Below are 24,242 nucleotides of genomic sequence, written 5' to 3' on the forward strand. Positions count from 1 at the left end.
ACAGATGTAAAAGGATGTAGAAACATTTTAAAACTAATTGTTGTGAGTGAGTGGGTATATATAGTTGTGCATACTGTTATAGGTGAGAAACCTTTACACGCGGAAATAACCATAAGGATAATTTCGAGTGTCTTCACCTACCACACGTTTTGTAAATGTGTACCGAAATTTCTTTGTTATGGAAGTGTCCAAGAGATGGCAATTACAGTTGTCACGACGGATAGCAAAGGGGACAGACACAGAAATATCTTTTGGTTCCCCCATAGCTGCTGCATACATTGATTCCATGTTCACCAACTTGCTGGCATAGGAGTTAAGCATGATATTTATAATTTATTTTAAAATTCTTCGCATTCCGATTACATTAGTAGATGGCGTAGTCGTCGTACATTGTCAGTTTCCTAATCGTTTCGGTACTAAATTTGGTGTAGTGTTAGGATTGCGTTGCGATGCATGGTGAGTATAAAGGACGTATGTAAAGATATTTCTCTTCAAATTATGTGAAATATTTTATTTCATTTATTTTTTTTATATGATATTTGCAGCATTACTGTAACAACTAGACAATATATGCCATTTGTGTATTTGTAATTAATTTGTGCTTGTTTGGGGTTTTCATTTGTACGGAATCCCGGAAATTAAAGCTAAAAGTTTAAAACGATGTTCCATGCAGTAGCGTAGCAACCCTTTTCGGGTCCGGTGCAAAGAACATGTTCGGGCCCTACTTAATTAATGAAAATTGCAAAAACAGGAGATAGCCAAAGATGCCGGGCCCCTAAAGGTCCCTGAGGCAATTGCCTTGTCTGCCTACATGGTAGCTACGCCACTGGTTCCATGTTAATATTAATTTCCTTTTTCGATTTTTAAACATGCTCATATAGGAGATATAGTTATACTTCAAAATATATGCTGCAGTGCCAACTATCGTCTCACATGCACATATGCCAATAGCTCCCTTCGGGCAGTCAGCAGCAACGTGCAACAGTGTTCAGTATTCTTAATTCCATCCTGACGAGACAACATAATAGCTTTTCAAACTTTCAAAGGGGTGCCACGTAATTTGGGTTTAAGTTACTTAAACTTACTTTTTTATATTTATTTAATTATAAAAAGGTGTACAGTAACTTTTTAATTTTGTGGTGATCTATAATTGATGTTAAATAAGTATACCTCTATAATTTGTATTATGAATTGTAATTTTGTTTATAGCTATATTGTTGTAATAACTATCATAACACATATATATAATATCAAATATAATACCAATGAGTTGAAAACAGTGGAAATTTTTATATTATAACATGTGTGTATATATATATATATATATATATATATATATACACATACAGCAGGCCCCCGTTATAACGCGGTTCGCTTTACGCTGATTCGCTATAACGCTGTTCTTATATTATAACCCGTATCTGACTATAACGCTGTCACAGATCACTATAACGCTCTTTTACAGATTACATTTTTGACATATTTAACGAAATCGTTTCGTTTGATGGAGTCGATAGCTTGAAAATGAATAGCAAAACAGCATTAAAACGTTTCCCACGCCGACCTGAGAAATTTTCCCACGCTCAGTGAAATTTTCTCGCACGCTAATTTAATTGCAGTACAGTGACTTGTTACGTAGTTCCGAGATCAACATTTTAAAAATTGATCAAATATATTGCTTGTAATATTTGCGTTATATGCATTTATACGAAGTCTAGTCATCACTCAGTACAGTATTAGACATCGTGCGTAACGGAAAGTTTACTTGAACATTGTATCATAATTAATTCAACCAACGCAGTTACATTTTCGAAGAGCTAATAATGACCGATAGGAATGAAAAAGCAACAACGTCTGGGCGCAGTACGAAGACTATAAATGTAAGAAAAAGACTGAATTTGAAAATTAAATTAGACGTTTTGAAGCGAATCGATTCCGGTCAACGACCAGCGGATGTGTGCCATAATTTAGGAATTGCAACTTTAACTGTAAGAACAATTATAAAAAATTAAAGAATTAATTTTAGCAGCGGGAAAGATAGCTGTTCCACTGCAAGCAACTACGACTAGGCCGGCTATTAGGATTGAAATGGAAAGACTTTAATTTTATTGAAGATAATATTCCATGCAGAATTCAGTTAAGTTAAATATTAAAAAAAAAAAAAAAAAGAGAGAGAGAGAAAGAGATTAGCCAATATGATGATCTGAAGAAAACTCGCCTAAAAAAAAAAAAAAAAAAAATGTGGAACCATTTAATTAAATCTGGTAAGGGCTGGTAGAATAGATTTAAAATCCAGGGAGAAGCCTAGTGCAGATCAAGGAGCCGAAACTTTCAAAAAAGAACTTGTTAAAATTATTGAAAAGGGGTATTATGTGTTATACTTCTCAACAAGTTTTTAACATAGATGAAGCAGGACTTTTGTGGAAACGAATGCCTAAAAGAAGTTTCATATTGAAAAAAGAAAAAACATGCCAAGTTTCAAAGCGGCGAAGGATCAGTTGACTTTATTGTTGGGTGGTAACGCTGCGGGCCATTTAAAATTAATACCCCTTTTAGTTTATTTGGAAGAAGTTCAACTCAAAATCCACACATTTTTCATGATTAAATTCATCCATTAAATCAATTAAATTCATTATTTTAATTGGAATTTTAAGTTTACTTTTGATACGCAAGTAGTTACCACATAATTATACGTATGTAATGCAGAATATTTTATATGTACAAATATTTGAATGTTAAATATTTTGACCGACATTTGTGCATCTTTTCATTACTGTTTATTATTGATTAGGAAATATCCTATGGCACCGACCGCAGCTCATAAATACATATGTTACCTTATGGGAAAGCGGCGCTCGCTTAGCGCGGATTCACTTAGCGCTCTGTTTTTCCGGAACGAATGATCAGCGTTAAGCGGGGATCACCTGTATATGTATAGATGCAGTATATATACAGAGAGAGAGAGAATCGGATCTAACAGGAAGAAAATTGAGTAGGGGGTGCCACAAAATAAAATAAATTATTTAGGGGTGCTGTTATTAAAAAAAAGGTTGAAAACCACTGCCTTATACAATTGGAATAATCACTTTCTTATCCCTACTGGGGAAATTCCTGTATATCATTGACAATACCCTATGAACTGCCCTGGCAGCATGTCTGCACTGCTTAGAGAACTTCATATTCAGCCCATCCACCTAATTTGTCTAGATCTTGTTGCCACTGCAAGATCTAGACAAATTAGGCAGATGGGCTGAGAAGATTAGATTCTGATTACTATTGTTAACCACCCTGTGATAATCTTTATATCATCTGTAAAGATTTTAAGCCTGATATGCCTTCATCAATATCATTAATAAATATAGAAACAACAGCGGGCTTATCACTGAATCCTGGGGGACTCTGCTAATAATATTAGTTGAAGAAGAGTAGTGCCCATTGATAACCACTGTCTTCTCCCACTCAACCATCCCTTGATCCATAGCAGTAACTTGCTCCAATTTGTATAGCAGTCTTTTATGTGCAATATTAACAAAAACTTTTCTGAAATCTGAATATGTGATGCCAGAATTACTTTTGGCATCCATTTCTTTTGTTGCTGTTCCATAGTATTTAGTCAGCTTTGTCCGACAAAATCAACCCTTAACAAATCTATGCTGTGACTGCAGTATAACTATTCCTGTTTAAATGGTCCCTCATTATCATTATTAGCCATATGGTGCAAGGAAGCCTGAGGCTTTTGCTGCACCAGGCAAAAAAAATTTCTAAGTTACCCTAAGAGAGAGAGAGAGAGAGAGATAGAGGGAATCACCAAGAAAGAGAACAATGATGATATCCAGCCCAGGACCCCTGGTGTGCCAAGCCCATACTCACCAGGTGTGAGTCCCATTATTACTTCTTTAACTGGTGACTCCATTATTTTCCCTGGAACAGAAGTCAGCTAACGAGTCTCTAATTACTCATATCACCCTTTGCGAACTGGGGATATATTTGCACATTTCCAGTACACAGAGACCTCCCCTGAATCTGTTTAGTGCAACCTCAAAAGTAAGTTTGGGTACATTCCAATCTCACTACGATACATAACAAAGGCAGTTTTAGAGAAAAAGCTTTTTTCATTCATTAAGTTTCAGATGAAAGTTGTTTGCATTGCTTTTGCCAGTGAAACTGTCTGCAGATTACCTGGTAGTCTTTGGATGAAAGATTGAGAAACACTTTGCCATCTAAAACATTATCTGAACTATAGAAATCCTCAGACATGATTATAATTAAATATTGTCATTAGAAAATTCATATGTGGCAAAGTTCATCCATTGCCATATCACTAGACACCTTAGTGGATGCTCCAGTGCATCAACCCCATTTATCAATGATTCAATTATTAATATTAGTAATATTGGCATATGATGCAAGAAAGCAAGCTTACAAAGCATCAGCCAAAAAAAGAAGGAAAAAAAATTCCTTCCATATCACCTGTCTATCCCCTCCAATAATTTGATAGTTCTTCCCTGAATTTATTTGGACTACCCACTTCCACAACAGTAGATGGAACTTTGTTCCAACAACCAACCACCCACTGGCTGAAGAAAAACTTCCGCACATATATCCTGCAACCACCCTTCCTCAATTTGAATTTATGCTCTCTACATATGTGTACAAGATTTTGTAGAAAATGATTTCTGAACTGGAGGACGAATATTTAATCCATTTAAAGCCTTTGAACACCTCAGTCAGGTCAGTCCTCAGAGCCTAATCTCCAAATGCTGCAATATGCACAGTCGAAACTTTTCTTGGTAAAACCATCCTTTTGGTCCCTTCATTAGTGTTCTGTTGCCCTTCTCTGAATCTGTTCCAGGTCTGGAAGGATATAGATCCTCCCAGACCTGTGTGCAGTACTCAAGATGCAGTATAACTTGGTTAAATTGGCTTTTACAATACAATAATTACCTCTGTATCCCTGCTATAAAAGTTCCTGTATATCATTGGCAAAACCCCATGATGTGTCCTGGCAGTGTGTGTACATTCTCACATAACTTCTTATCTTTCTGCACAGCTACCCAGTCCTTTTTCATTTGCCAATACCCTGAGTGTAGTACCACTCAAGGTATAGGCAAATGAAATGAAATTGCTCTGGGAATACTGCTACTCATATGGAGTGCCTTGCATTTTTCAATGTTAAACTTAGAGAAAAATCTACCTGTTTTTTGTTTTTTTTTTGTTTTTTTTTTTTTTTTAAGATCTTGTTGGAATAGCTTACACTGATTATTGTCATTAACCATTCTGCCAGCTTTTATCATCCACAAACTTAGACATTAAACCTGATATACCTTTATTATTCTTTTAAATTAATTTTATGACAGATTAGAAGTAACTTTCGTTCTTAACTAAAATTTCCAACTTAGCTATGATTTACAAGATTGAAATAAAATAACTGTTAAAAGTGTATATTAAAAGTTATCATAATCATATCTACAAGCACACTACAGATATGATTAGCCTTGTTTACCTTTAGCTTTTAAACTTACATCCTCTTGAACCAAAACAGTGTGCTTGCTTTAATTCATATTTAATTCAGCTGAATCAGAAGTGCATCTTCAGGAATATTACTGGGCAAGTGAGACCTTGCTGAATTCTTGGGTTCTATTCTACATATAAATATTTGTATGTAATCAAATGCATTGTTTTAATTTCAGATCTCCATACTTTCTGCACGTAATAAAGTCCTTAAGGAATAATCATGGCAAGATCCATTATTCCTTATATTTCGAGAGTACAGCTCAAAAACCGTGTTTCCAGGCTGGCTGCTAGTTAGTACACCGGACCGAACCTATTGGTAACTCTCTAGGAGGCTTCCGGATCAGCTAGTGTATAATCTTGCTACCTCTACTTTGCCAGATAGTGAGTGGAGGGAGTCCGAGTAGTGTGTATGTGGGTGAGGGCATTGTCGAGGCCATGTTATGTCAAGGATCTGGGTATATTCTTACCATGTGTACGCCATATCCAAAAATTTCATTACTTCGTACAGCATGTCCCACCCACTTTTTCTTACTATTGAAAACACCATGAATTGTCAAACTAATCTGCGAAAAGATCTAAACCTCCCAAACACTTCCTAATTCATTTCACAAATATATGTAGTCTCAATTCTAATCCCAACGATGTCCATTTCCACTTGCAGTCTGCCAAACCCCATGTACTTTTTCTGACAGAATCTCAGTTATCGGTTGATTCAACTACTGCTCATCTGAGATACCCAAATTATTCTCTGTATGATTCCTTTCACCTCAAAGGTGGTATACTTGTGCATATGTCCGTTCCAATATTCTCTGTCAGAGACTTAGTAATTTGGAATCTCCTCTTTTCGATCTTCTATGGCTTAAAATCTCTCTACCTCATTGTGTCAAATTCATCTGTTGTCTCTACTGTTCTCCCAACTCCACAAATCACTTGGAACTCTTTGACTTCCTCTCTTTGCAACTTGACTCTCTCCAGTCCAACTTTCCTAACAGTGAGGTAATTTTCCTTGGTGATTTTAATGTTCACAACTCCAGCTGGCTTCTGTTTTCTAGTCACACTGAACCAGCTGGTCGAGATGCTGAGGCTTTTACAATTACTAATGACCTTGCGCAGATTGTTCATTTACCTACAAGAATACTGAACACTCCTAATCATACAGCCACGTTTGATCTTTTTCTCACAAACAACCCTTCTAAGTACACGGTCGAAGTGAGAGGTCCTTTAGGCACTTCAGATCACAACTTGGTGATTCTCTTTTCCAATGCAGCCTTTATCTCATGGCTATTCCCAACCTCGTGTTGTTTGGCATTACAAGAATGAAAAATGGGATGACCTTCGAGATTTTTTTTTCTTTTCCTTGGTCGGATTACTGTTTCAAAACTTCTGATGTCAACGTTTGCTCAGATCGTGTCAGTGAAATTATTCTTGCAGGAATGGAATCCTTTATCCCACACTCTTTAAAATCTCGTCCTTTATCTAAACCTTGGTTTTCCAATAAATGTGTTAAGGCTGTTCAAGAGAAGTATGTTACATATCGTAATTGGCTTGTTTCTAATTCTTCAGCTTCATTTTCTGCCTGCTTTGGTGCAGGCAGAAAATGAAGCTGAAGAATTAGAAACAAGCTTGCAAAAATTGTAAAGCAGTTATTAATCAGTCCAAACTAGAGTTTGAACAAGCTAAGAGTAGAAAACTTGTTTCTTGCCCTAATGGTAGCCGAGCATTCTGGTCTCTTGCCAAAGCTATTGGCCACAACTTTTGCCCATCTCTACTCCCACCTCTGTCCAAACCAGATAGTTCTGTTGTCACTTCAGCCAAGGATAAAGCTGACCTGCTAGCATCCCATGTTTCTTCAAACTCATGTATTAATGATCTTGGTAAAACACCTCCCTCCATTCCCAACACACACTCCATTCAATTTCTCCTGTGGTCTTCCGTCAAAAGGATATCAGAAGGATTTTGATGAATCTTGATGCTAAGAAAGCTCCAGGTCCTGATGGTATTTATCCACTTGTTCTCAAAATCTGTGCTCCTGAACTTACTCCTATTCTTTGCCACCTTTTTTTCACTTTCTTATTCCAAAGGTATTTTTCCTTCTGCTTGGAAATTTGCTCATATTCAGTCAGTTCCTAAAAAGGGTGACAAATCCCTCCCATCCAATTATCGTCCCATTGCAATTACTTCTACTCTTTCTAAAATAATGGAGAAATCGATTAACCACCAACTCTTAAACTACCTAGAAACCTTCCATCTGATCAGTGATCACCAGTATGGATTCCGGCAGTTTTGATCCAGTGGTGTTATTCTGGCTTATGTTATCCATTTATAGACTAATTTAATGGAAAAGTTTGTTGAAACACAAGAAGTTCCTCTTGACACCTCAAAGGCTTTTGATCGTGTTTGGCATAAAGGTCTTCTAAACAAGCTCCCATCTTATGGTTTGCCAACTGTTTTTTGTAATTGGTTATCCAATTTTCTCTCTGATCGCTCACTGTGGGTGATTGTAGTTGGCTCTCTGTCTTCTAATTTCTCCACTAATGCTGGTGTCCCCGAAGGTTCAGTTCTTTCCCCTCACTCTTTTCCTCTTGTATATTAATTACCTTCTTCCATTGACTGGAAATCCTATATATAGCTTTGCCAATGATAGCACATTGCATTCCACTTTCCATTTTAAAAAACCTTGCCCTGCTCAATCAGCTTCAACTTCTCGAATATCCGCTACCAATTCCTTAAATGTCGGTCTCCAAGTAATTCTCCAGTGGGCGCAAAGACAACTTTGTTGATTTCAATCCTTCTAAAACTCAGTCTTGTCTTATATCTCGCAAAAAGGATTCTTCTGCTCCTATGCTTATCTTTGGTGACACTCCGATTTCTAAGCAAAATGATATATCTCTTTTGGGGATTACCCCGACTTCTAATCTCTCTTGGCACGAGCACATTACAAATATTGCTTCCTCCGCATCTAAAAAACTTGGTTTTCTCTTTCGCTCTCGGCATTATTATTATTATTATTATTATTATCATTAGCCATATGGTACAAGGAAGCCTGAGGCTTATGCTGCACCAACAGAAAAAAAAAAATCTGAATTACCCTGAGAGAGAGAGAGAGAGAGAACAAGAGTCAGAAGAAGGGAATCACCAAGAAAGAGAAGAATGATGATATCCAGCTCAGGACCCTGGGTGTGCCAAGCCCATACTCACCAGACATGAGCCCCTGGGTTTTCTTCCAATCAACTGTTCACTCTGTACAAATCACAAATCCACCCTACCATGGAATATTGTTCCCATATCTGGGGTGGTGCCCCCAAAACCTCTCTCAGGCTTCTTGATTCCATTCAGAAGAGGGCAGTTAGGTTAATTAATGATTCATCTCTAACAGTTTCTCCACTCCCTGTCTCATAGACGTACTGTTTCTGCTGCATGCCTCTTCTACAGATATTTCCCTGGGTACTGTTCTTCTGAATTGGCTTCTATAATTGCTGCTCTCTCTTTCAAAACAGTCCAAACACGTGCAGCTAACATCCATTTACTGTCCAACTTCAAACTCACAGAACTAACTTTTCATCTTCCTCATTTATTCATTCAACTGTCGTTTTCTGGAACAACCTTCCTTTGTACATATTTCCTGAAAATTACAGTCTACAGAAGTTCAAGTCCAATATCAACAAATATCTTCTTTCATCTTCTCACCCTCCAACCCAAACATGATACTAAGTACTATAAGTTCTAATACCTGTCCTGTTTGGGGTTTTCATAAAAAAAAAAAAAAAAACAGAAACAAGCATTAGTACCTTAAAAAAGTGTTAATAATTAAGAACACCATGCAGAGGAGTTGTACCTTCCAAGCATAAGTGTAAAACCAAAATAAATTCAACATGCAAGTTAAATGTCTCTTTATTGTGAAATCTTAAATAAAAATTATAAAAAGCGAAAAATCTAATATAAATGTAAATTGCATGTGGATTCATTTAGTAAATATTTAAATTTTCTCTTTATAATCAGTATGGCTATGATTTCTAGTGGAATTTATACATCTTTATCATGACTATTTTATTGTAGGCAAAAAGAAGTGTAGTATTATGAAGTTTTGTGGCAGTGTATGTGTGGGCTTGGATCCCCCATTATGCCTATCTGTGTCCATGTATTTTATCCTAGGACTACAACCAACATGGTTGCTCTACTGAACTGGAAAAGAAAGCATAGCAACATAAAACTTAAACCTCCATTGTGAAACATTGTATGAATGTTGTTTCTTACTGAAGTGGCAGCTTAATTTTAGTGTTTCTGATAACTACACAAAACTATATTTTGCACTTATCATTAAAATGGAATCTGAAGGTTTTAGCTTCCTAAACAATGTTAAGATGTGTGAATTCTGAAAATGTGTTTGGGGTGGTGGTGTTTATTCCTGTTTTTCTGTTAGGTGTTATGAAGAGACCCTCCTTTAAACACAGTAAAGAGATATCTTGGAATTTGAGTAATATTAAACTAGCTGTTAAAGTTCTTCTCAGTGGTATAGCTATAGCTCTGTGGTTTCAGTAAGTAGCATATTTGTAAACATTTAGCTGAGATTTTGTTAAATGGTACAGATTTTGCTTCATTTTAAAATGAATTTAAGAAAGTGTTTTAGTTGTAATTTTTCCATAGTGACCGTTTTTTGTATAAAGAGTAATAGCTTGGTAAACTGTTAAAAAAAAAAAAAGATAACCAGGATTCTAACTTATGTTGGTTTGAATATCAAAATTCAAGAACTGCATGTAATTTCTGTTAGAAACAGGGTTGGGCTGATGTGAATTGCTATTTGAGATACTCAGGAGTAATAAGTACTGTATTAATAAATTAACATTAGCATTAGTAGAAGCATTTGATGCAAGAAAGCAAGCTTATGCAGCATCAGCCAAAAAAAAAAAAAAAAAAAAAAACAAATAAATAAATAAAAAATAACCACTTCCACTTCACCCCTCTGTTTGTTTGAAATACCTGTCCAGCTGAGCCTTAAACTTATTTAGGCTATCAACTTCCACGGCAAGGGATGGAAGTCTATTCCACCAACCAACCACCCGCTGGCTAAAGGCAAATTTCCTCACATCTATCCTACATCTGTCTTTCCTCAATTTGAATTTACGCCCTCTCAGGTGATTATTCTGAGCAAGAGGAAGAATCCCATCAGCATTGAGCATGCTCAAACCATTCAAGGCTTTATACACCTCTATCAGATCACCTCGCCGGTGCCTAGTCTCCTGACACTTTAATTTGCAAAACTTAAGCCTTTCTTCGTAAGAGCACCCCTTTGTTCCATTCACTAATCTTGTTGCCCTTCTCTGTACTCATTCCAGCATCTCTACATCCTTCTTGAAATGAGGCCTCCAGACCTGTATACAGTACTCTAGGTGCGGTCTGACCATTGCCTTATACAAGGGAATAATCACCTCCTTATTCCTGCTAGAAAAATTCCTATATATCATCAACAATACACCATGAGCTAATCTTGCAGCCCATCTGCACTGCTCAGAAAACTTCATATCTGCCTGCACAACCACCCCCGGGTCCCTTTCATCTCTACCACTGTCAGTGTTGTACCACTGAGTTGATACGTTGCTCTGGGGTTGCTGTTTCCCATATGTAGTACTTTACATTTGTCAATGTTAAACTTCATTTGCTACCTCTCAGCCCATCTGTTCAACCTTTCCAGATCCTGTTGCAGTAGCATAGTGTCAGTAGTGTCCTTGACAACCTGCCAACCTTCGTATCGTCTGCAAACTTGGACATTAAGCTTGATATACCATCATCCTTTGATGAAATGAACTCATCAGCGCTAATTTAATGTGTGTGTGTGTGTGTGTGTGTGTACAGGAGTCATAAAAACATTTTTCCTCAAAGAATCATGGAGAGTTGTTGCACATTATTTTACTTAAAATTAATCCCCTTAAAAATATCTTTAAATACAAACCTTAGTTTATACAAAGCATTTATTATTACTGTGCTAAAGGATAGCCTTTTCTACATAACATATTTGTTTATTACAAATGTTGGTCAATATATGGTAAAAAGTCCAGTACTAGTCTATTTTCCTTCTGCAGTAGTTATCACTGCTCCAGCAATGCAGTCTTCATCAACATTAAACATAAATAAAAATAATTAAACAAAATATAAATAAATATACACTGGTTGGATTACATTAGTCTACATTGTCAAAAAAAAATTACTGAAGTTTTCCCAGAAAAGAATGTTTCTAAATCATTTTCTTAGTGCAGATTTCAAAAATGACTTCCATTTTTTTTTTTTTTTTTTTTTTTTCCATTGCATCGAGTTTCTTCAACAGTCACGAAAGAAAAGTTGATTTTTATTGATATTGGCAGAATTTGTGCACTAAAATTATAACAAAATGGTACTTTTACCAGACTTTTATATTTGAATACATGTTAAAAACACTACTAAAAAAGGAGTGTGATAGTCCACTAAACTCTCACCTTTCATTTTAAAACTGATCTACGATGGTTTGAATTTTTTTTTCTTGTATTTTCTTGCAGATCTTTCTGCATTACAGTCCCTCTTAAGTATCTACAATAGTCAGCCATCATGTTGACATTTCACTAACAGTTCCTAGAATTTCTGGGAAGTAGTTGATATGGGAGTGTAAAAAATGTACCTTGACACTTGTGTTGCAGCACAGCTTCTTGAAGACTGCATTATATTTTCATCTATATTCTTGTAGTCTGAATCTTTGTTGTTCCCTAAGTGTTTTCAACAATAGATCTGAAGCTAATTTGTGCCTGTTTTTCTCTTCTATTCATAGTTCCCTAAACACTCAGTCCCTCATCAGTTTGTGAATTTGAGGGACAACAAAAATACCTTGATGGGAAATTAAATACAAAGGTAGTCGAAGCAGGGTCCTTCCTGAGGTAAAGGTTTCACAGACTGTTTCATCAAACCCAGTTTGATGTGCGAGGGTGGAAGGAAGACAGTTTTGGGGTCTACCAGTGGTTTATGAACCATGTTCTTTGATCCAATAACAAACTGCCCTTCTTTGGCCAAGCCTTCACATCCCAGTGCTTACTCCTTGCCCAACTGTCCCACTCACACAAAAAGCAGGTCATTTTTGTGTAGCCAAATTGCTGTTCAAAAAACATGCCTATCACTTTTAAAGTCAGCATAGATCAACCAACCATACTTAATATTTGTCAAAAACTTCAAGTTCTCATATGTTTCTTTCAAATGCACAGAGTGAGCTACTGAAATTTTATGTATTTGGAGCAGCACCTCTGAGACTCCTCTTTGATGAGTCAAAGGATGAGTCTGTATAGAATTGTAACTAATTCCTAAATAGTTCAAGTCATTTATTTTACACAAAAAAAACACTCATCCTCCGAAAAGTAGGCAACTAGTTCTCTGTTAAAAAAAACGTCGTCCCATATGCTAGAAGATTTTTTACTCAGTCTAGAACTGAGGAGTTCTGCAGATTCCTTTGGTAAATTTAAAATCTCCTACCAGATTGAGTTTATGCTGTGAGATCAGATGAGGGATGGACTTAATGTCTCCAGGCATGTAAACTTCAGTTTCAACTTCAGAAGCTTCACTTTAAATACTGTGGCTACATTCTCCCACATAAATAGAGGGCATGGAATTGACAGGTTACGCAATGTGGGACTGGTCTAATGGCAAATGGAATATTAGGATACACAATGCCCTTCTTACTTTTTGCATTGTATTCCTCTACATTAACTAAGGAAAAGGGTGATTCCATGTCAAGTGGCCTAATTTTGAAGATGGTCCCTGCTCGACCAAATTCAATTTTGTTGAAACTTGGTGTAGATGTTTAAACAGGTTTCCAAAGAAGCTGTGCAAAAATTCAGTTCAAAATATAGTATGCTTGAGGCACCAGCACCTTTTTTGTGGAGGTCACTTGTGTTATGTGGAGAAAAAAAAAATTTTTCAAAGTTTTAAGTGTTACTGTCACACAACATTGAGAGGTAGTTCTCTGAAACTTGATATACCTAATTAACTTTTGGCAGCAAATGCAAAACTTTTGGTGTCCAGGCTCAAAAACCTTCAATTTTTACAATGCAGTCTAAAACTGGCACCAAAAATTTGTCACAGCAAATTTAAGCAAGATTTTTGAGTCATAACTTTGAAATAAAAACTTTTGGTACCTTCTTCTTTGAGCATTCCATTTAACATCTGTATGAATTCAGCCTAACTAAATATGAGCTCTTATACTTGTTTGCTGGCTGAGATATTTTCCTTCAAAGATAAGACTCAAAATCTGAAAGTCAAAATTTGACCTATATTTAGGGGCAAATATCTTAATGTGGGACACCTTCAGTTCTCTCGTTTTTACCACCATTGGAAAGAGCAGGTTTTAAGCAACATGGTTTTTCAGTTTTGTGTCTTGCTACTTAAGCCTAAAAAATGGCCTTAAACATTTTATATTTTCACATAATATTTTCATACTTATTTGATGGTGAAGTTTCACATCTCAATAAGGACAGAACTATTGCATTTACAAGAGCGAAATTTTCTGCAATTACTCTGCCCTTTGTGAAGGAGAAAGGATATATTGCCAATGCACAAAAAGATCTGTATTTTTTACAATGGGGGTGCAAATGGCAAGAAAAGAAATTGCATGGGTTTCTTCAGTGCAAGTTCCCAAGCCTAAAAAGTGATCTTTATTCAGGATTCCAAGCATAAAGATGATGTTCTATTGGTTTCTAAATTTGAAAAGTTATAATTGCCACAAAATTTATTTAAAACACAATTTTAAATAAGCAAGTGAGTGTGAAAATATTGAATCACTGCTTCGTAATGGACAGGAATTTTTCATTGATGGTTGATATTACTACTTCAGGCAATATATATTGTTGTCATATTGTTGTTTTTGGAGCTGGAAGATTGGCAATAATTTATTGTTTAGAAATCCAGCAGATATCTTGTCAAGCAGGCCAGTGAAATGAGCGATGCATTAAATTTACCAGTACATTATGTTCTTAAAATGAAATTTCAGAAATATTTCCAATCCACCAATTATTGACATAAATACAGGCAATGTATTGGCCAGGTTGTAAATTAACAATTGGCACATATTGAATATTGGTTTCACTAGTCTGATCTACATGAGCTACAAATCATTTGATACTCTGCCAACACGAATCTGTCTTGCATCAATAGGAATGAAGTGAATGATTTTCGCTTATTCCAGTAATAGTATGACCGTCTATGAATCTTTTCTCTTGAAATGGCCTTACTTGCTCAATTTCCTCTTGAGAAAGAAAACAGAATTTTATTCCAGTCATATGCTTGTCACAAAATTCAAACATGTTTCTTGGTGTCAGGATTTGGTTTTCGATTGGGCATTGGAGACTTGCACGTGCTGCCAATCGTTTTATTATTCCACCATTTCCATCACATGGTGACTTGCAATGGTTAATGCCAAATAAATTCCATTCAGCACTGATATCAAAATCCTGATGATGATACGGGTTAATACAATTCTTTAAATTCTTGTATTGAGCTGCAGAACCATCACTGAAGCCCGGGGGCTCACATCTGGTGAGTATGAGCTTGGCACACCCAGGGTCCTGAGCTGAGCAAGAAACGTAGAAGGGAATCACGTAGAAGGTCCTGAGCAAGAAACGTAGAAGGGAATCACCAAGAAAGAGAAGAATGATGATTCCCTTCTACGTTTCTTGCTCTCTCTCTCTCTCTCTCTCTCTCTCTCTCTCTCTCAGGGTAACTTAGGAATTTTTTTTTTTTTTTTTTTTTTTTTATGGCTGGTGCAGCATAAGCCTCAGGCTTCCTTGCACTATATAGCTAATAATAATAATGTGCCTGATTTCTGTCATGAGACTCTTCTTCAAATATTCAATTAAGTTGGTTAGAAAAACATACATGCACTGCAGTTGTGTCATGGCATAATCAGTCACTGATTATGCTATGACATCACCATGAAGAGAAGAATGATGATATCCAGCTCAGAACCCTGGGTATGCCAAGCCCATACTCTCCAAATGTGAGCCCTGGGGGTTAATAAATGACAAATGGATGCAATGTAGCCCGGCTATTCTCCCAGTGGAACCCTTGAATGGAATCTTTCACAACAAATGAATAATTTCTGCAAAATCCATCAAGATGACCAATTCTCCTGTCATTAGGCTTTCCTTTTTTGACTTCAAATAGTAGCTTTCATGTTTAGCAATGTAGTAATGACAGGAAAGGTTAAATATCTTTGTACTCAACTCTTCAATAAAATCTTCTGTTGTTAATTGCTTTTTGTCCAGTGATGTCAGGTTCATTTCTATCTCGATAAGTTATAAACATTTCCTTCAAGTTGCTGAGTAGTAGTTGCATTTGCATTTCTATTCCATCTGCATTTCTAATGGAAATGTAATCTTTCTTTCCAGGGCATATCTGACTAAATTCATCATCTTCAAAAAATTCCATCACCTTTTGCTTTACTTGCCTAGAAAGCTTTTTTACAGGTATGGTCGTTATTCCTTCTTCTACTTTTAAGTTTTTTAGCTTTCTTGACCATTCTTTTTGAGACACTAAACTCTTCCATTGTTTTCTTTATGGACCAACTAACTGGAGCTAGTGTTAATATTTGAAGTATTTCTGGATGACTTGATACCATCAACTTTTCTTTCATTTCTTTCAGCAGCTTATTGTAATCTCAGCAATTTCCACACAGATGAATTGCACTTGGCTCCGTGATGACATTTTGATCAAAGCCACCAATAAATGCAATTTTACTGGCAGTTACATCTTGTACTTGATTTGCCTTCCTTTTGTCATAGCCTTGTGAGTTTCTCTTAGCCATTCGCTGAAATTTCAGAGGAGAAATACCAATGGCCATCAAACTTGTGTTCAAGCTTTCAGTCACATGCATTTTGTAATCATATCTAATCCAGATGAAGTTGATGTTCCTGTTGTTGCTTTTCGGCATAATTGGCAAAATAAAACAAACCAGCTTCTGGTTTGGTTTTATGTCTACCTTTGTTAGGTCTTTCAGGTAGTCTGCCATTGATAAGTCAATTGGTTGTAAACATTTTTTTCGCCATATGGTTTTTCTTCTGGAAAGGATTGCAACAACTGAAAAAATTCAAATTTTGTCAAAAGCAAAACTTCATGATGTAGACAAATTGTGTCTTCACCCAGTTTTAATCCATAGCGTCAACCTATCAGCTGTTGTTCTTCAAATTCAAATTCTTTAAATAATTTTTACCCAGTTTTGCATGTATAGGATAGCACATGACATTTAGAATTATTCATATGACTGATGGTGCATGAGTCCAGCTTATCTCCAGCAAAACCTTCTTATTCCATGGCTTTTTGCAGACTAATAAGTGGATTTCTGCAAGCAGTGAAAACTTAATTGACTTTATTACAGTCAAAAAATAAAAAATAGAGGAACAAAATAAACTGTTCATCATTAAAATAAAACACATTAATAAAGCATGTTTCAAAATCAGCTATTTATACTTTTTTTTTTTTTTTTTTTTTTTTTTTGTAAGATTCTAGAATATTCCAGAGTTCTAGAATGGGGAGACTGGAATTTGGGGAGTACAATGTGTACAGAAAGGATAGACAGGACAGAAAGGGAGGAGGTGTTATGCTGTTAATTAAGAAAAACATAAAATCAAAAGAAGTGCATCCAGTTGATAGAGATGGACAGTGCACTGTTGAGTCAGTTTGGTGTGACATAAGCACTGCAAAAGCAAAAATAAGAGTAGGAGTGTGTTACAGGCCTAATGACTCGAATGAGTACAATGAACAATTGTACAGAGAAATAGAGTGGGCCAGTAAATCAGAATGTCTTATAATGGGGGATTTTAACTTTCCAGATATTGACTGGAACTTGTGGGTTGGTCACTCGCACGCTAGTCAGACTTTTGTGGATTTATTGGATGATTGTTTTCTGCAGCAGCATGTTCGAGAGGCAACCAGAGAAAGTAATACTCTTGATCTGGTTATCAGCAGTGATCATTCGTGTATTAAGAATTTGCAGATAAAGGAACCACTAGGTGGCAGTGATCACAGTGTGCTGAAGTGGGATTTACTCAAAGAGGTAACTACCGTCGGGGGTAAAGGAAAGGGTTTTTGCTTCCGTAAAGGGGAGTACACTGGTCTCAGACAGTTTTTAAATTCTGTACAGTGGGATCAACTGACGATGTTACAAACAGTAAATTCTAAGTGGGAAGCATTCAAGGAATTAATCGTGGAAGCTACTAGACTTTTCATACCGATGAAGAAATATTGTTCAAGGTTTAGGCCTAAATGGTTATCAAATGAACTAATGAGACTCGTGACAGAGAAGAAAAATGCATGGGATGCATATAAATTATCAGGCGACGCAGAAGCCTGTAGCAGATATAACCTAGTCTGTAATCAGGTCACAAAGGAGGTTCGGCAGGCAAAGGCGGATTACGAGAAATCTTTGGCAAAAGATGCTAAGAAAAACAGCAAGGATTTCTTTACTTATATAAACTCTAAAAGGAAGGGAATGAATATGATTGGTCCACTTGACATCGATGGTTTGACTGTTGATGATCCTGCTCAGATAGCAAACAAACTGAATGAGTATTTTGCATCTACATTCACACGTGAGGAATTATTACAGTTTGAAAATGGAAGAAGGTTATCAAATTGTAGCAGTGTGCTTAATGATTTTGTAATAACTGAGAGCAAAGTGGAGGAGAAATTGTTGAAGTTAAACATAAGAAAGGCACCTGGGGTGGATGGGATCTATCCAGTTATATTAAAGGAGGCGGCAAAGCAACTAAGCAAACCCTTAGCCATAATTATGAGAGCATCCTTGGATTCAGGGGAGGTTCCCACGGACTGGAGATGTGCAAATGTATCCCCAATTCACAAAGGAGGTTCGAAGGGTGACTGTTGAAGGGTGCAAGTAATTACAGACCAGTTAGTTTAACTTCTGTTCCAGGTAAAATAATGGAGTCACTGGTTAAAGATGCATTGCAGGATCATCTAGACAAGACTGCAGCAATAATTCAGACACAGCATGGGTTTGTTAAGGGAAAGTCTTGTCTGACAAATTTGATTGGTTATTATGATGTGGTCACAAAGGAACTGGATGCAAAAAATAATTTTGATATCATATACTTGGATTTCAGGAAAGCTTTTGACACTGTTGCGCATGGAAGACTACTGTACAAATTGGAGCAGAATGGTATTAAGGGTAAGTTGCTACAATGGATAAAAGGATGGTTAAGTGGGAGAAGACAGAGGGTGGTAATCAATGGGTGCTGCTCTTCGTGGACTAATGTTATTAGTGGAGTCCCACAGGGTTCGGTGTTGGGTCCACTGTTGTTTTGTATATTTATCAATGATATTGATGAAGGTATATCAAGCTTAATGTCGAAGTTTGCAGATGACACAAAGGTTGGCAGGGTTGTTAATGACAGTCATGGCAGTGTGCTACTGCAACAGGATCTAGATAATTTGGGCAGATGGGCTAAGAAGTGGCAACTGAAGTTTAACCTTGACAAATGCAAAGTACTGCATATGGGTAGAAGTAACCCCAGAGAAACGTACCAACTGTGTGGTACTACACTTAAGGTGGTAGAAAATGAAAAAGACCTGGGAATAATTGTGCAGTCAGATATGAAGTTTTCTGAGCAATGCAGACAGGCTGCTAGGGCAGGTCACGGGGTTTTGTCAATGATATATAGGAATTTTGCTAGCAGGGAAAAGGAGGTGATTGTCCCTCTGTATAAGGCAATGGTCAGGCCACGCCTTGAGTACTGCGTACAGGTCTGGAGGCCTCATTTTAGGAAAAATGTAGATTTGCTTGAGCGTGTACAGAGAAGAGCAACACGATTGGTGAGGGGAATGAAGGGATCCTCTTACCAAGAGAGGCTTAAGTTCTGCAAATTGCAGTGGCTGGAGACTAGGCACCTGCGCGGTGATCTGATTGAGGTCTATAAGGCCTTGAATGGGTTGAGCACGCTGAATTCTGATGGGATCCTCCCACTTGTTCAGAATACGAACCTACGGGGACATAAGTTCAAATTAAGAAAGGATAGATGTAGAATAGATGTGCGGAAATTTGCCTTTAGCCAGCGGGTGGTTAATTGCTGGAACAAACTTCCATCTGTCGTTGTGGAAGTTGATAGGTTAAATAAATTTAAGGAGGAGCTGGACAGGCATTTGGAGGGTATGGTGTGATTTTTTTTTTTTTTTTTTCGGCTGATGCTGCATAAGCTCCTACACTTGCTTTCTTGCATCAAGTGCCACTACTACTACTAATGTTCATCAATTTTTTTGGAATTCTAGAATATTCCAGAATTCCAAAATAGATAGTATGAACCAGAGCTGTAGTGCTCAATATGTTCTTCGTTGATATCAATATTTGTAAAATAAAATAATAAGAGACATTTATCTCAATATAGTATGTAGAACACTTCCGTATGATACTCTCCAGAAATTTAAAAAAAAAAAATCGAAAATCTTACATTAGAGTAACAAATGATTAAAAATCAGTTTAACAGAATTAAAAATAAGAAGATTAATTAAAAGAATTTAACGAAAAAATTGCAAAATGATTTTCCTTTCTGAAGCTGACAATGCTTTTCGACCGTATGTCATGATCACAGGAATGAAAATTACTGAATAGGGGTGAGCATAAAACTTAAATAGGGATTATTTGTATTCTCGTATGCGAATAAAAGCTCACGAATCAGAGATCAGATTTGGCTGTTAACAGAATTCTTGTTTAATTTAATTTCTACGGTTTCTGAAATTAACAGTCGGTATCTTTAAAGAATCTGTTTGTGCCACTGTTCAACATATGGGACAGAAATAAAGTATTTTTTTGATATTACTATTGTTGGTTGGTGTAGTATTTTGTATCCTATCCTTAGCTTGTACCCTAATTCGATTTATTGTGGCAAGACGATAACCCCCTGTTTAAGAATCTGTTGGTTAAGATTTGTATTTCTGAACCCAAAGCAGATGTCGTCATTGAATATTTATAGGCATTTAGAAATTGATTAAAGATAATCGATCTTTTGTAGGTGAACGGGTGATAGCTGTTATAATGTAGAAGCGTACCGGTGTTTGTGGGTTTTCGATAGATGTTAAATTGGATTTTATTCGAGTCCCGAGTAAGTGTGAAATTTAGAAAATTAATGACTTTGTATCTGTATCCTCCCTTTCCAATGTAAATTTGAGTCTAGAATGAATATTATTAAATGAATGTAAAATGTCTTGGATAGTACCACTATCAGTAATAACTAGAACATCGTCTAAATACCTCCCATAGTATGTGAAACGGGGTCTAAAAGGTGTCAAATGTATATGCTCAGTCGTTGATAGATAGATCTCCGATATTAAGCCGCTCAGGCCCAATCCCATTGGCAAACCAAAAATTTGTTTGTACACTTTGTCTCGAAAGGTGATATAGTTGGCCTCAACTAACAGTTTAAGTGAAAAATTTCCTTAATAAGAACCTTTGTATAATTAATTGGTATCAAGTTATTATTTAACATATCCCAAATAATATCTGAGTATTCAGCATTTACATTTGTATATAATGAGGTAACATCTAGTGAGAATAAATTGTCGTTGTCGCCAAGTCTACAGTCCTTAAGGTTATTAAATAATGTATCGTAGTTCTTAATCCCAAATTGTATTGCCTGTCTGAAGGGCTTTATAATGCTATATACATGTGTGGCCAAGGATGAAAATGCCAAGTTTCTGTAGGAAACAATAGGCCAAATGGGAAATCCAGTCTTATGTAATTTTACCTGACCGAAAAGTGCAGGAATGTTGTATGTTCTGGCCTTTAACTGAGCCTTAGTAATGTAGTCATTATTTTTGATACATGGTTAACATTTTATTGTATTGATTGACCAAATTGGTAAATACTGCTGGGTCTATTTCAAGATAAGTGGAGGTATCTGAAACAACTGAATCTAACTTATTAATATAATCAGGTTTGTCGAGTATTACCACTGTATCTCCTTTATCTGCCCTCTGTATAATAATGTCTTTATTTTCCCTAAGTTCACATAAAGCTAAACTGTCATGTTTATTCAATTGAGGAAGTCGTGTTTCTTTTATGTTATTCACCACTTGGTTAACTTGTTGAATAACTACATCTTTTTGTGGAACATTACGAAGTCCAAATTCAATATCAATTACACACTGTTTTTTAGGTAGTTTTCGAGGTGTTAAATTATAATTTAATCCTTTGGATAAAAGTGAAATTTGGTCCTGCAATAACGTATACGAGGAAAGATTTGTAACCTGTTGATATGTCAGTTCGTTGAATGCTGGGTGAGGGGGGTTTACGAACTAGCTGATGTATTCTATGGTAGCACATTGTGTGTATGCAGGGGGGGGGATCATCACCCAACTTGTATACACTTGGTCGCAAGTCCGCGACAATGTGTTAGAATTCTTATGAATGTGTCTTGACCCTCCCGATAATGTTTGTAATTTGTTAACCTGTCTGTTTTTTATTTCTGAGGCCTGTGCCTCCCGTCAAAAATCTATGGAGGTCTTCAATACAGACCAATCGTTAGGATGTAGGTAATTTTTTAATTTATCGTGAAGCTTCCTAACCTGGGAAAGGTATTTTTGTTTATTAGAATATCGAGATTTTAAGGCAAGTTTAATGATATCACGTGATGTGGCAAGTCTAGTTGTTTTATGCCTGATTTAAATTCGGAACAATGTTGTTTTGAAGGCAATATTTTAGAAAAGAAATGTGGTAACTTTGGGCCCGAGTATCTCAGTGTTAATTTAATGTAATTTTCGCTGTACTTGTCATTAATATCTTCATAAATACTTCTTGCTTTTGCTTGAATGGCCATTGGACTCGGGGGTCACTTGCTTCTGAATCTGATTTTCCATCCATATTTTTAATCGCTTTTCCATTTTCGATATTGCACCTGAACACTGTTGATCTTAAATGCATTGATCCTTTAACATGTTCTTTTATACGTGCAGTGTTAAAAAAAAATACACACACACACACACACACACACACCGATGAGCCAAAACATTATGACCACCTACCTAATATGATGTTGGTCCTCCACGTGCAGCCAAAACAGCCCATAACCGATGAGGCATGGGTGCTACAAAATTTCTAAATGTGTCTTGTGGTATCTGGTACCAACACGTAACCAGCAGATCCTTTAACTTCTGCAAGGTCTGTGGTTGAGATGCCGCAGATTGAAGTTGCTGTTACAACACAAACCACAGATGCCTGATGGGATTGATGTCTTGGGAATTTGGAGGCCAGAGCAATACCTGGAAGTCTTACTTATGTTTCGGAAACCAGTCTCGAATAATCCGGGCGGTGTGGCATGGTGCATTATCCTGCTGAAAGATGGCACCGCTAGAGGGGAAGACCGTTGCCATGAAAGGGTGTACCTGGTCAGCAATGATGTTTAGGTAGGTATATTAGAGTGCCTGGCACATGGATGACTGAACCCAGGGTATCCCAGCAGAACATTGCCCAAAGTATGATACCGCCACCGGCAACCTGGCTGTCCACATGATGTAACGGGAAACGTGATTTGTTGGAGCAGACAACCTTCTTCCAATCACTCAAGGTCCAGTTTCGATGCCCACATGCCCATTGTAGGTGCTGTCACCGGTGACCAGTGGTTAGCATTGGCACTTGGAGCCGTCTGCGGCTACGCAGCCCCATTTTCAGCAGGTTTCGATGTACTGTGTGTTGTGACACATTACTCCTGTCACCAGCATTCCAATTACTGGCGAGTTGCACCACATTCTACCTTCTGTTGCCATGTACCATCCGGGAGAGTCTTTGCTCACCTCGAGCATCGATGAGCCGTGGTCATCCAACACCTCGCTGGCGGTTCATGGGTTTCCCCTCCTCGGACCACTTTCGGTAGGTACTAACCACGGCTGAAATTTTGAGCATCCCACTAGCCATGCCATTTCAGATATGCTCTGACCCAGTCGTCTGGCCATTACAATTTGGCCTTTGTCAAACTCGCTTAAGCCTGCTGCCTTTCCCATCTGAAGAACAAGAGTAACACTGATTAATGGAGCTCAGTATCAGGTGTTTTTTATACAGTGTTCTGACTGGTGCACGTGCTGTAGTTCACCTACAGTTGCTTTGATTTGCATAACGACTCTTCTGGTCATAATGTTTTGGCTCATCGGTGTATATATAATATTACAAATATCTGAACGACAAGTTGTTATCAAACAAAATGTCAGTGTAAAACAAATTTACGTATTGTATAGTTCCAAAAACTTACTGCCATTCTCATTATTACCAGTTTTGTTATGAACTTGCTCTTTTCAAAGAGTGCATCATCTACAATGTAACCAGCAAAATTTCTGATTCCACATTTCTTTCAAGATTTAAAGATTCTAGAAGAACGTAAGATTTATTGATCTTTCTTTTGGGAATAAATGACAAGTGCTATATACATAAGCTCTCTCACAAATACGCTAAGAAACAGCAATGTAGTCTGATCTAAAAAAAAAAAAAAAATCTTCATATGCTTGGTTACCTCTTGAGACCATAAGATGTGCAGGAATTTTAGGCAACATTTTCCAGAGAAAAAAAAAGTGGACCCTATTGGTCAAGAAAATATGGTAAACTTAGCTGAGTATTGTTAAAATTGCAAGAACCCATTACAGTAGAGCGTCAGTTATCCAAAATAATTAATGTCATACCTCTTCCAGATAGCCAGATTTTCCAGATAATCGAATGTAAGGTAAGATAA

The 24,242-nt window shown here is 36.8% G+C and overlaps 1 long non-coding RNA gene across 2 annotated transcripts in view; it reads left to right on the forward strand.

Moving 5' to 3' along the window:
* The first annotated feature begins 392 nt into the window (after positions 1-392).
* The window catches only part of LOC150080784 (uncharacterized), a 40,131-nt gene continuing 16,281 nt past the window's right edge, over positions 393-24,242 (forward strand). The window contains exons 1-2 of one of the 2 annotated variants that reach the window (XR_016547395.1): positions 417-456; positions 9,935-10,049. This is a non-coding gene — a long non-coding RNA (uncharacterized LOC150080784). Of the gene's footprint in view, positions 457-9,934; positions 10,050-24,242 lie in introns of both variants that reach the window. The other variant, XR_016547394.1, reaches the window with a different exon arrangement.

This window comes from Mastigoproctus giganteus, chromosome 9, assembly GCF_048544385.1.
Source record: "Mastigoproctus giganteus isolate SK-2022 chromosome 9, ASM4854438v1, whole genome shotgun sequence".
Lineage (NCBI taxonomy): Eukaryota > Metazoa > Arthropoda > Arachnida > Uropygi > Thelyphonidae > Mastigoproctus > Mastigoproctus giganteus.